Consider the following 13,331-nt stretch of genomic DNA (forward strand, 5'->3'; position numbering starts at 1 on the left):
ACTAAATAACTCCATAAGTCCCTGTCTCTAAATAAAATATAAAAAAGGGCTGGGGATGTGGCTCTGTGGTTAAACACCCATGTGTTCAACCTCTGGTCCAAAAAAACAAAACAAAATCCTGAATGTGCAGTTGTTATCCTTAACCTTTCTGTGGAGTGGAATTTTAAATCAACTAAACAAAAAACTTTTTTTTTTTAAATTTTTGTTGTTGCTATTGTTGTTGATGGACCTTTATTTTATTTATTTATATGTGGTGCTGAGGATTAAACCCAGTGCCTCACACATGCTAGGCAAGTGCTCTACTGCTGAGCCACAACCCCAGACCTAAACAAAAACCCTTTTAAATAGGGAAATATTAAAACATTGATTCTTAGAGAAAATGGAGAAGAGAGGATCCTTGGTTTAATAAAACGTTCAAATGTAGTGATATTTAAAGAACCCTAACTTCATCAACATCCCGAGGTCTGTCACACAGCCAGTAGACTAGGAAATAAGCAAAAATAGCCACACTGACCACAGAGATGTCAGTTGACTAACTGAAGAACCAACTTTACGAGGTTAAGTGATCCCCGTTTTTATAGCTGAGGAAATTAAGGCTCAGGAAGGGTGGCTTGCCTAAATTTATACAGCTGACCAGTTGAAAAGCAATATTCAAAGCTAGTTTTGAGTATGGAAAGAGTTAAAAAAAAAGGTTGTGGCCCTTCCACTACACCACACTTCTCTTCCTCAGATGTTACAATGTTCATAATGGCCTTCTCATCTGGCTGGTTTGGTTTTCTGTTTGAGTACCCCCAAAGCAACTCTGACCACCTAATACAACTGGGAGGAGACTGGAGTGGCTCAAAGGACACTCTGGGAACAGGTAACAAGCAGCAGCAGACAGGCAGGAATGAGGGCAACCTGGGACCTTCTTTTCTAAAACACTGTGGCTCATGTGACATTGCTGCAAGCTTGGCTGACTCAGAGTCTCTCTGTTCAGGTTTCAAATTCCCAGGAGAGAGAATCCTGGTTTGCCTCCCCAGATTAGGTGTCTGCAGCCCTGTCAGTCAGCTCTGTCCAGGGTTGCAGGGTCCTGCACCCCAGGTGTGGAACCTAGGCTCATCCTAGATGTTGCTTTTTGGGGAGAGGGGTTACTGGGGGTTGAGCCCAAGGGTGCTTTACCACTGACCTACATTCTGAACCCTTTTTATTCCTTATTTTGAGACAGGGTCTCACTAAATTGTTTATGGCCTCACTAAATTGCTAAGACTGCTCTCTCTAACTTGCGATTCTCCTGCCTCAGCCTCCCTAGTTGCTGGAATTACAAGCATGCACTATTGTGCAGGCTGGGGGTTGGCAGGGAAGTCCCTTGGGGGGGCCAGGTAATCCCTCCCCATGTGTTCTGAGTGGCAAATTTTCTGGGGAAGAGAAAAAGGCAACAGAAGTGCCCTGTCACCTGAGAAGTTCTCATGAAATGTTCTGAACTATATATTGAGCCTGAGTCGTCAGGCTTATTCCACTCATAGCATCATCCTCAGGGTTGCGAACTTGGGCAGCATATCTGCCATTTTGACCTGATTGTGTATCTGCAGAGTTTGAACTCATTTTAACTATACCAACTTCAATGTTCCAGAGCTTATCTGCAAAGACACACTTTGGGGGCTATTGAATGAAGGGCTGCTCAGGGAAGGGAGAAGGAAGGCATACAATCTAGAAAGCTCAGAGATGCCTGAGAGGCAGACTGTACTCATTTTCCAGGAAACCCCTGGGGCTCTCTACAAAAAAAGAAATAAAAATGTGTGCCAGGCATTTGACTCAGTGTAACTGTTTTGGGGTTCATTACATAGAAACTTGTGCCTGCACAATGAGTCCTAACAAGAAATAACCAGGGGTTCCTGGTCCAAATTCTAAAACCCTTTGAAGAATAGTAGAACTATTAGCTCTGACTGAAGTTGAATTCTAGACAGAAATCACTATCCAAATTAATGACCATTTTGAACAGCTTTTCAGAGTCAGGAAGTTCTCTGTATGAACCAATGGCAGCAACTACCTTTGCTTAACATCTTATTGCTATGTATTTAGATTGCATTTCTCTACAATCCTGAGGAAGCTTCAATTATAACCATTTGTGGAGGAATGATTGAGGCATGGAGGAATTTTGATTTATTACAGAACAGAAGGTTGGGAAATCCTAGAAAGAATGGTTGACTTTTGAATTCAGTTCTTTAGACCTCAAAACCTAGGGTCATGTATCTTATGAGGACTTACTTTTTTTTTTTTTTTTTTAATTTTTTTTCTTTTATTAGTCAGTTTACAGAATAATGAGTTTATTTCCTAGCATTCACCAATAAAGATTTTCCCTCTTTTATCATTGTGAATATTAATTCAAACTATGAGGACTTACTAATAGAGTCTTCACTTATTTATTTATACCCTTATGTCATCAGCATTTTTTTTTTTTTTTTTTTTTTTTGGCAGTACTGAGGATTGAATCCAGGGGCACTTTGAGCCCTGAGCCCATGAAGTACTTTTCCAACTTAAAAAAAAAAAAAAAAAAAAAAAGACAGGATCCTGCTAAATAGTCCAGGCTGGAGTGTAACTTGTGATCTTCCTTTTTCAGCCTCCTGAGTCACTAGGATTATAGGTGTGTACCACAATGTCTGGCTCATCAGCCATTTTTGCTAGTGGGAGTCATGGATGGTGATAGTGGTTGTGGGTGGTACTAGAGATTGAACTCAGGGGCGCTGGACCAGGGAGCCACATCCCCAGCCCTGTTTTTTTTGTTGTTGTTGTTGTTTGTTTTTTTTATTTAGAGGACCAGGGTTGTGGCTCAGTGGTAGAGGACTTGCCTAGCATGCATGAGGCACTAGGTTCAATTCCTGATACCACATAAAAAATACTAATACTAAACAAATAAAATAAAGGTATTGTGTCTATCTGCAATACAAAAAAAAATTTTTTTTAAGTCTATTTTATTTAGAGACAGGGTCTCACTGAGTTGCTTAGTGCCTCCCAGTTTCTGAGTCTGGCTTTGAACTCAAGATCCTCCTGCTCCACCTCCAGAGCAGCTGGGATTACAGGTGTGCTCCATCATGCCGGCCTGTCTTCAGCCATTTTTCCCAAGTTAATTACCAAATATTCTCTACTCTTGAACAGTGGGGCTGGATTCCATGCTGGTCTAAATGATGTGCAAGGAATGCATCGGAGGGGCTGGGGTTGTGGCTCAGTGGTAGAGTGCTTGCCTAACATGTGGGAAGCACTGGGTTTGATTCTCAGCACCACATATAAATAAATAAAAAATAAAGGTCCATCAACAACTAAAAAAAAGAATGCATCCGGTTAGTTTCCCTGCCCAGGAAAGTAGGGTCATCCTTTTCTTGAGCTCTAATTGTAAGAACAGCTGAGCTGGAGTAGATCCTGGTGATGGTTTGTTGCCAAGTCCCAGATTACACTGTAGACAAGAGGAGTTTTCTAGGACTATATTAAAGTGAGTGTGGTTAGCTAAGGGCTCCAGGCTGTGGAACTAGGAGGAATGTTATGCTAAACCTCAGGATTGAAATTCAAAACCAGAGTTTGGGTTCTTGCCTGTTAGATGTCAATCAAAGCTTAGTTCAGCCTGAGTGCCCATACACAAGTGTTGGGTGTTCCTCTACGAATTTATGATTGTCTGACCTCTCCATCACCTCTCTGGAGAGGGAGATGAGTGAAAGTAGTGTGGAAGTAGATAAGATCTGTAGAGAGTAACCAGTTTTTTCCTGGTCTTAATTTAGGTTTTTCAAACTCAGTTAAGTTCCTTGATGTGTGAAATCAATTTCTTTGGTCAAGACTGACACCTGTTTTTGTTTGAAGTTGGGGACTGAGCCCAGAACTTCATGAATGCTAAAAATGCATTCTACCACCAAGCTGCACCTAGTCCCTATTTAAATTTTTTTTTAATTATTATTTTTAAATGTTACTGGAGATTGAACCCAAGGGCATTCTGCCACCGAGTTACATCTTCAGTCCTTTTTATTTTTTATGTTGAGACAGGGTCTTGCTAAATTCCCCAGGTTGGCCTCCAACTTGCAATCCTCCTGCCTGAGCCTCCCAAAACTTTTTTTTTTTTTTTTTACTAAGGATTGAACCCAGGGGAGCTTCACCTTCATTTCTGATTTATGTCTCCAGTTATTTTTATATTTTTTATTTTTAATTTACTTTTGGTACTAGAGATTGAACCCAGGGGTGCCTAACCACTGAGACACATCCCCAGACCTTTTTATATTTTATTTAGAGACAGGGTCTCCCTGAGTTACTTAGGGCCTCGCTAAATTGCTGAGGCTGGCTTTGAACTCCTGATCCTCCTGCCTCAGCCTCCCAAGCAGCTGGGATTACAGCCTGCACCACTATGCCCAGCAAAATTTTTATTTTAAGACAGGTTCTCCTTTAGCTGCTTAGGGCCTCACTAAATTGCTGAGGTTGGCCTTGAACTTGAAATCCTCCTGGCTCAGCCTCCAGAGCTGCTAGGATTACAGGCATGTGTCACCATGCTCTGCTCTCTCAATATTTTCTTGAAAATGAAATAGAGTAAAATTAGTCTGTTTGACTTTCTTATTTAGAAATATCAGACTACAGCCAGGCATGGCAGTGTTACCACTGTTTACCTTGCTTCCCCGAATGCTGAAGTATAACACCAGAGAAGCACTGGGAGGCAAGTGTAGAGTGGAAGGTAGAAGCTTTATTAAAGGACAGCAGAAAAGACTTCTCCCCAGAGGAAGAAGGGGACTGGAAAGGCAGGAATCCTTGTTGCCCTTTACCTTGCAGGAGTGATAGAATGCAGGTGGAAAGGTACAAAAGGTGGGAGACAGGTGGGCTAAAGGAGTAATCTGGGCAAGAAGGGCCTGGGGCGGCTTTTGATTAGCACTTCCCTGTTTGCTGAGAGCTGTTTCTTTAACAGTTCCTTAGGATGGGTTCTGGGCCTTGGGGACATTAACATTTCAAATTCCCCAAGGGCTGTTCTGGTTTTCTGGACTCCATTCTCTATAATGGCTTCCATTTTATTTATCTTACTGTATATTAGACCTGATTTACCTAACTACACTAACTACCTATCCTGTAAATCTGGCTTCAGTAGCACAGGCCTTTAATCTCAGTGCTCAAAAGGCTGAGACAGGAGGATCACAAGTTTCAGGCCATCCTTGGCAAATTAGTGAAACCCTGCCGTAATAAAAATTTGAAAAAAGAACAGGGGATGTAGCTTAGTGGTTAAGCACCTGGTTTCAATCCCCAATATTGCCAATCATCATCATCATCATCAACATCATCATCATCATTATAATCTGGCTATGTCACATGTGACTATGATAAGCAATGTTTCACAAAACATTCTAAAATCAATTTTAAATAAATAGTTTTGTGTGTAGGGGGTTGTAATATAAAATGTAACAAAATGTAAAAATCGAAGTGAAAAGTTTTTTTAGTCATTGGCTAGGTGGATTGAGGAAGGCCTTCCATCTACAATGCTCTCCAATTACTATTAGGTCTTAGCTGTTAGGGCTGTTTAAAACTTGCCACTTAGAAGCATGAAACCAAAACAAAAAGCTGCAATGAAAAAGATTTAGAGACTTGATTTTGTAAATATTTCTAAATTTTCTGTATTGAAAAGTATAAAATAGAATTAATCGTTTTTTTAGAAAACACACTTGTTCATGCACATTTCAATTTAATTTATTTATTTATTTGATACCATGGATTGAACCTAGGGACCTTTTACCATTGAGATACATCCTCAGCCCTTTTTTTTTTTTTTTGGTGGGGGTACGGGGAACTGAATTCAGGGGCACTCGACCACTGAGCCACATCCCCAGCCCTATTTTGTATTTTATTTAGAGTCAGAGTCTCACTGCATTGCTTAGCACCTCGCTTTTGCTGAAGCTGGCTTTGAACTCGCGATCCTCCTGCATCAGCCTCTGAAACTGCTGGGATTTCTGGCATGTGCCACCATGTCCAGCTCAAAATGTATTCTTAATATTAAAATAATGATTATAAATCAAGAGGAAAAGGCTGGGCATTTTGGCACACACCCATAATCCTAGTCAGTCAGGAGGCTGAGGCTGGAGAATTGCAAGTTGGAGGCCAGTCTCATCAATTTAACAAGACCCTGACTCAAAATAAAAAATAAAAAGGGAGGGGCTGGGGATGTGGCTCAAGCGGTAGCGCGCTCGCCTGGCATGCGTGCAGCCCGGGTTTGATCCTCAGCACCACATATGAACAAAGATGTTGTGTCCACCGAGAACTAAAATAAATAAATAAATAAATATTTAAAAATAAAAAATAAAAAGGGAACTGCCAGGCATGGTGGCTCACGCCTGTAATCCCAGCAGCTCAGGAGCTTGAGGCAGGAGGATCACAAATTCAAATTCAAAATCAGTCTTACCAATTTAGTAAGGCCTTAAGCAATTTAGTGAGACTCTGTCTCAAAAAATAAAAAGGGCTGGGGATGTGGCTCAGTAGTTAAGAGCCCCTGAGTTCAATTCCCAGCACACCCTCCCCCCTCAAAAAAAAAAAAATCATTAAAAAGAAAAAGGCAACAGATTAAAAAGATCTTCAAATTAACTAATAATGTCAGTTAAAGCATGCTATAGTTTTTTTTTTTTTCATCTCCCAATGTATTTTAAATACCCAGTTTTGTCAAGGATGTAAAACTATAAAAGGCATCACATGCAGCTAGTGGGAGTATAATTAGATAAATCAGAGAAAAAATTGGCAAAACACACCCAGAAGCCTTGCAAATCATGCATCCTTTGATTCAATAATTCCTCTTCAAATAATTTATCTCAAGGAAACAATCATGGGTGTGTTCAGGTTATCTACAATAGTAAAAACTTGGAAAAACTCCTGACTGTCCAACAATAGGATTATTATGATCTCTTTTGTGTAAAAGGTAAAATGAATGAATGAATGAATAAGTTTGCTTGCAAAGTCTACCCTCAGACTTGAGTTTGAGCCATTTGGGGACCTGGAAACCTGGTGCTTCCTCCCAGAGTACAGATTCTAGACCTGACAAGGGAGAGCCCAAGGAGGAAGTTTGGGGAAATCAGGCCTGGGGGCAGCGAGATGACAGGGGACTGTTGAACCTCAGTGGAGAAAAAGGATTGAGACAGAAACTGGATCCGTTTTCTTAAGAGAGAGTGAGGCTGTAAATCTGGGGCTTGAGATTAACACAAAAGATATCAAAGAAGCTGGTTAAAAAAAAGTGCCCTGGGGGAAAGCACAGTAGAGAGGAGGGTGTGGGAGGACTTTGCAGGTTTAGTTAGGGTGGTCTGGGAGGCCCAGCTGAGGAGTGGCTATTTGTCAGAGAGCTCATAGAAAGGCCAGAACTCCCAAAGAAATCTAAGCTAAGAGAAAGGCCAGTGCAAAGACCCTGAGGCAACCACATACTTTTGCTGTGTTTGAGGAACAGAAAGGAAGCCCTTATGGCAGGGAGTACTGTCAACAAAAGGGAGGAGACAAAATCAGCCAAGTAGCCAGGTCAGGTCATCTAGGAGAACACTGTGGCCATCTAAGGACTTGACTTTTTCTTTGAGTAAGAAGGGGAGCTGTGGGAGAATTTTGAGAAGGGACATGATGTGATTGACTTAGGTTTTAAAAGCAACACTCTGGCTGTGCTCAGTGGCCCATGCCTTGTAATCCCAGCAGCTCTGGAGGCTAAAATAGGAGGATCTCGAGTTCAAAGCCAGCCTCAGCAAAAGTGAGGCACTAAGCAACTTAGTGAGACCCTGTCTCTAAATAAAATACAATACAGGGCTGGGGATGTGGCTCAGTGGTCGAGTGCCCCTGAGTTCGTTCAGTCCCCTGTACCCCCACCAAAAAAAGGGCTGAGGATGCATCTCAATTCCTGGTACAAAAAAAAAAAAAAAAAAAAGGAGCACTCTGAAGAGAGCAATGTGGAGAACAGACTTGGGAGTTGGGAGATAGATGTAGGGACTGAAGATAGAGACGGGATACCAGACAGGGGCTACTGCCATATAGTAGGCCAGGATCAGTAGATGAAGACAGAGAGAAGGTAAGGAGAACTGGTCAGTGTGTATGTGTTGAAGGTAGACTGGCAAGATTTGGGATTTGCCAATGGATGGGATGGGGTAAGTGGTGGGGTGTGTGTGAGAGAAAGAGAAAGAGAAGGGACGAAGGGAGAAATTGGAGCTAAACTTGTCCCACGTGAACAAGAATTTCTGTTGATTTTCTCTACCACTGAACTACATCTCAGCTTGAAAAGTTTTAATAAGGGAAAGCAAGCATATTTTAAACAAAATATTTTTCCTCTCTCATCCTTAAGAATGAAATGGAAGATAATACCATTCGACTTTATCTTAATGATCATGTTGTAACAGGGATTCACTTGATGCTTTGACTATATATCCCTTGTGGCTTTGAAACTTACATGTTTTTTCCCCTTTTTCCCAACTGTCTTCTCCCTATATTCTTTTTCTAACCTTCTCCTCCTGGATATATTTTCCCTGATCTTCTCCTTCCTCATCTCTCTTCCCTAATCTCAGTTTCTCTGAATCATCTCTTTAAATACCCTCCCCTGTCCTGCTGATGGGCAGAACCACAGCCTTTGGGACAGGAAGCCCCTGTGTTTTTCCTTTGCTAGCAAAGCAAAAAACATTCTTTTTCCTTTTTCTCAAACCTGTATCCTCCTTATTGGATTGGCATCAGGGATAAGGACTGAGCTTTGAACAACAATAGCTCCATCTGACAAATTACTACAATTTTTCCACCTTCTCTTTGGAGCCCCTTGCTTCCCCACCCACCTGTGAGAGCTCACTCTGCCCTTTTCTGTGGCCAACGTGGCCACTTTCTCTGAGCTTCGTCCTCCCGTGTTTGTTTTCGGAGCCTGATTTTCAACTGGAGAGCTGCTTTCCTGTAAACCCACTCTGGATCCGAGAGGTTGTATTTGTCCAGAGGTCCACAGTTCAGCTAGGTCTTGTAGTGGACAGACGACCCTAGAATGCCAGGCCATAGGAACCCAGAGGCAAACTAAAGCCTGTCCCTGGATCTGGGACAGTCCATGGCCTCCCGGGAGGCACTAGGGTTCTGGTTCATCCGCCCTGAATCCTTGGCTCTTAGGAGACAGGAAAGGAGCTATTTGTGTAAGACTCAGGCCCTGGAAGGTGTCCCAAGCTCTTTGGTACTAGGTGCCCCATTTGGAGGCCTAATAAAAAGCTTTGGAAGTGGGAGGGGAAAGTCTTTTCTTACACCTCTCTATAAACATTTTTTAGTATCCTGAATTTTGGGGGTTTTATGTCATTAAACATTCTTCAGAAATGTGTGTGTATTTATGTGTGTGTGTGTGTGTGTGTGTGTGTGTGTGTTAATGTAGATTAAACACGGGGCACTTTTACGACTAGGACATTTCCCAATCCTTTTTATTTTTAATTTTTTTGAGACAGGGCCTTGCTAAATTACTGAGGCTGGCCTGAAACTGGAGATCCTCCTGCCTCAGCCTCATAATTTGCTAGGATTACAAGCATAGGTCACTGTGCCCAGCTTTTACTAGTACATTGAAAACCATCTGGTAACTTATTTAAAAGGAATAGTTAAAAACTGACCTCCAAATTTTGAGTCGGCAACTAAGAAAAAGAGTCCTTAGGCAGGGCACAGTGGGGCACATGCCAGTAATCCCAGTGGCTCAGGAGCTAAGGCAGGAGGCTGAGGAAGGAGGATCGAAAGTTCAAAGCCAGCCTCAGCAATGGTGAGGTGTTAAGCAACTCAGTGAGACCCTGTCTCTAAATAAAATACAAAAATAGGGCTGGGGATTGACTCGGTGGTTGAGTGTCCCTGAGTTCAATCTCCAGTAAGTACCCTCCCCAGTGCCCCCCCAAAAAATCCTTACATTCCCTAGTGCCCCCCCCCCCAAAAAAAAACATTTTCTATACTTTTCCCAAATTTTTTTTAATTCTGTTTGGAAAAGAAATCATTCTTCCCACATCTGGGTAGTTTTTTTTTTTTTTTTTTGGTATCAGGATTGAACTCAGGGTTACTCAAACACTGAACCACATCCTCAGCCCTGGAGTATTTTTATTTAGAGACACTGAGTTGCTTAGCACCTCTTTGTTGCTGAGGGTAGCTTTGAACTCACAATCTTCCTATCTCAGCCTCCTGAGCTGCTGAGATTACAGGCCTGCACCACCATGTCCTGCTTGGGTAATATTTTTCTTAATTTTTAGTATTATTATTTACATCTGTAAATAGCTTTAGTGTTCACAAAGCACTTTCTCATAGATATTGTCTCACCTAATCACATATGCACACCATGAACTAGGTATACCATTTCCATTTTACATTTACGGAAATTGAGGTTTAAAAGGCAAAGTGACATATACAAGGTAATATAACTATTTAGTGTCACAGCCATACATGGGCTCAGGTCTTGGGACTCCCCAAACCATATCTTCTCCCATATGTAAATTACCAAGCCAAAAGCAGTTCAGGATAGGTAGATGGCAGCAGGACAGACACAGGAGTCAACGACATTAGTGAACTACAGATAAAGTGCTAAGGACAGTGGCTTTGCAAGGACAGAGCAATTCTTCCTACCAGAGGACTTTGGGGAGACACAAAGGATGAACAGGATCTTTGGGGAGGAGGAGGCTTTGGGGAGACACAAAGGTTGAACAGGATCTGGATGTTCAGAATAAGAAGGGAACTCACCCCTGTAATCCCAGCATCTTGGGAGGTGAGGCAGGAGGATTTAGTTCAAAGCCAGCCTCAGTAATTTAGTGAGGCCCTAAGCAACTCAGCAAGACCTTGTCTCTAAATAAAATAATAATAAGGGTTGGGGATGTGGCCCAGTGGTTAAGCACTCCTGGGTTCAATCTCCAGTACCAAAAAAGCGGGGCAGTGATTGGGCTGGAGATATGGCTCAGTGGTGAAATGCTTGCCTCACATGCATGAAGCTCTGGGTTCTATGTTCAGTACTACAAAAACAAACAATAAGAAACAGAAGAAGGGCTTTCCAGAGGTGCCATGAGCGGGAAAGTGAAGTGTGGCTGACTGGGGAAAGGGTCTCACAGGGAGCAAGATGGGGCATGACCAGGGAGGAATGGAATTGTAATTACATCCTTAGCTACAGCTAACTGAGCCTTGGAGGTCATCTGGTAAGGAAACTAGAGAAGTGGGCAATTTGCTGACAGCAGTACCAGGCAAGGAAAAGGCAGGGTCCAGGTTCTAACCCTGGCCTCCCATCACTCAGGCCAGTGCTTCTTTCCTGCAATAAACCTTTTAGATCTTCTGAAATGAAAGAGCCATTTCCTAGGAACAGGATTTGCTACAAAGTACCGAATCAACCCCCAGTGGCAGGATGAGGGATCAATAATGAAATCTTGGTTGGGGGCAGTCAGGAAGCTACTACAGTGATCTGGCAAGGTGACAAATGAGGCCCAAAGAAGGTGGAGTCCGGGGAACAAGGAAGAGAGACTGGAACAACAGATATGATAAAGGTCAGAAAGGGACCCAGCAAGTTGATAAGATACAGAACCTGTTGGAAGGAACTAGAGATGAGTGCCATCCCTTAGAGCCAAGGAGCTGCAGTGGTGTGAGGACTGCAGAAGAGAATGGATAAGAAGCTTGGTGAGGAGCCAGAGGGAGCAGGTAGCCTTCCAAGAAGTTCTGCTGCATTGCAGGGCAGTCTGTACCTTTCATGCTACTGTTGTGAATATAAATTCAGAGCTATAATTTTTCCAGAAAAATACACAAGAAAGTGGCATCAGTGGTGGCCTTGAGGAAGGAAAGTGAGCGGTTAGCAGACAGGGCTCTGCTGCCTGAGTGTGTGTGGAGGTGACAGGGTGCAGGTTGGGGAATGGGGATTGAATCTAGGGTAGTCTACCACTGTGCTGCATCCCCAGCCCTTTTTATTTTTGAAACAGGGTCCCGTTAAGATGACCAGGCTATGCCGCCTCCCCTTGTGATCCTCCTGTCTCAGCCTCCTAGGTCTCTAGGATTATATGCCATTGCGCCACCTCCTCTGGCTTGTCTGTCTTGTTTCTATTACCCTTTGAATTGTGAGCAGTGAGCATGTAAAAACAAACTAATGAGGAAAATTATATAGAAAAATGGAAGGAAAGAAAGAGGACAATAACACTGGGCAGACCAGGTTCTTTTTTTTTCCCCCTTGGGCTGGGGAGATTGGGCAACTCTGGAAAATGAAATTGAAAATGTGGGGGGAGGGGTTAAGTGAACAGAGGCTGGGCAGGAGAACAGCAAGGACCGAAGGGCTCCAAAACCGGGTAGTGTCGTCAGGGAGAAGGCCTTCTTCATGGCAGGGTGCAAATGGCGAGGAGGAGGCCAGGAAGATTCAGAGCCACTGCTGGCGGGCGCCATCTGGGAAAGGCAGCAGCGACACAAGGTCACTTCCACTAGGCCGGCTGGCAGGACGCTCGCGGGGTTGGAGAGTTGTCGTCAAACCCAACTGGGGAGAGACGGCGATTGTTCCCGCTGTGGGTGGCGCGCATTCATCGCATCGCAGTTTCTGGTGCCAAAACACAGGGAACAAAAGAATTATTAAATGCACAGAGGTGCCTTCCCGCGCTGGATTCGTGTCAGAAGAGCGAATAAACTGGGATTGGGAGGTTTCCACGTTGTACTGGGGAGGCTCGCCTACTTGATGATGCTATTTTAGAAAACAAAAGCAAACGCTGCGTGCGGGTGCGGGTCGTTGTACGTGGATACGGGAGCAATGGCGGGAGTATATACTCCTGCTAGTCCAAATCGGGATGGTGGAACATGAGGCAGAGGCAGGGGAAGAAATCCTAACTACTTAGAGGGTAAACCGGGCAAATGCAAAACCGCCTCGTCGCCCCGCCCCGGGGCCCCGGGGCCCCAAGGCTCGGCGACACGGCGGCGGGGAAGGGGCACCAGGCAGCCCAGAAGTCCTCCCCGCAGCTCGTCACTGCGGGTGACCTCCGGGTGTGGGGCGGTAGCGCCCGCAGAGCTGTGCGGAAAGGGGCGTCTCTCAGCCCTTTGTTAGGTGAAGATGGTGAGGGAGGGGACGCGCGGCGCGGGGACCGGTGGGCGTGCGCGCGCCGCCCTTGACAAAGGCGCCTGCGCGGCGGGAGCGCGCGACCCCATAGCTCCCTGGCGCCCACGCACCCGCGCGGCCGCCCACTCCCCTCTCCTCCAGGCAGCCGTTTGTTCCCCGGTATTATTTTTCTTTTTTTTTTTTTCCCTTTCCCCTCCCCGCCGCCCCCAGTCACTTTTGCTCTACTTTCTGTCTCTAGGAATTTGCCTATCTAGATTTTTCTGTGTAAGTGGGATCATGCAATATTTGCCCTTTTGTGTCAGGCTTGTTTTGCTTAGTTGAATGTTTTCAAGGTTCA

Source organism: Callospermophilus lateralis, chromosome 14 (genome assembly GCF_048772815.1).
Source record: "Callospermophilus lateralis isolate mCalLat2 chromosome 14, mCalLat2.hap1, whole genome shotgun sequence".
Taxonomy (NCBI): domain Eukaryota; kingdom Metazoa; phylum Chordata; class Mammalia; order Rodentia; family Sciuridae; genus Callospermophilus; species Callospermophilus lateralis.